This window comes from Octopus bimaculoides, chromosome 8, assembly GCF_001194135.2.
Source record: "Octopus bimaculoides isolate UCB-OBI-ISO-001 chromosome 8, ASM119413v2, whole genome shotgun sequence".
Taxonomy (NCBI): Eukaryota; Metazoa; Mollusca; class Cephalopoda; order Octopoda; family Octopodidae; genus Octopus; species Octopus bimaculoides.
In genome coordinates, this window is record NC_068988.1 from 52,602,885 (window position 1) to 52,603,606 (window position 722).

Below are 722 nucleotides of genomic sequence, written 5' to 3' on the forward strand. Positions count from 1 at the left end.
CCGAGCCGAACAATGTCTTGGTTGGCGGGAAAAAAGACTCATAGGAAACTCGTCGTGCTATCCGTCCTCTTCATGTTTCGCGTCAGATCGCAAGACTAAAGCAAAACTATTTCACCTCAACTGGCACTGTTCTCTTTAAACATCATGTCATGACACATAAGAAAAGAAAAAGAATTCATGACATTCAAAAACGTTCTGGACGAATATCTCCAACAAATTTCAGATAAACCACCTAACACCCGTATATATCTCTGCAGACAATAACTTTTCATTCGAATGGACTATGGTGCCCTAAGAATTACTTTAATATGAAACATCATCTTTTCCAGGTAGTGCTATCGAGTTAGATCATGGCCTGAGCCAATTCTGGCCGTCGACCCCAGTGCGTAACTGGTACTTATTTAATCGACCTCGAAAAGATGAAAGGCAAAGTCGACCTCGGCGGGATTTGAACTCAGAACGTAACGGCAGACGAAATACCGCTAATCATTTCGCCCGGCGTGCTAACGATTCTACCAGCTCGCCGCCCTATTATACCATGTATAGGCGTAGGAGTGGCTGGGTGGTAAGTAGCTTGGTAACCAACCACATAGTTCCGGATTCAGTCCTACTGCGTGGCACATTGGGTACTAGGCTTACAAAGAATAAGTCCTGGAGTCGATTTGCTCGACTAAAAAAAGGCGCTGCTCCAGCATGGCCGCAGTCAAATGACTGAAACAAGT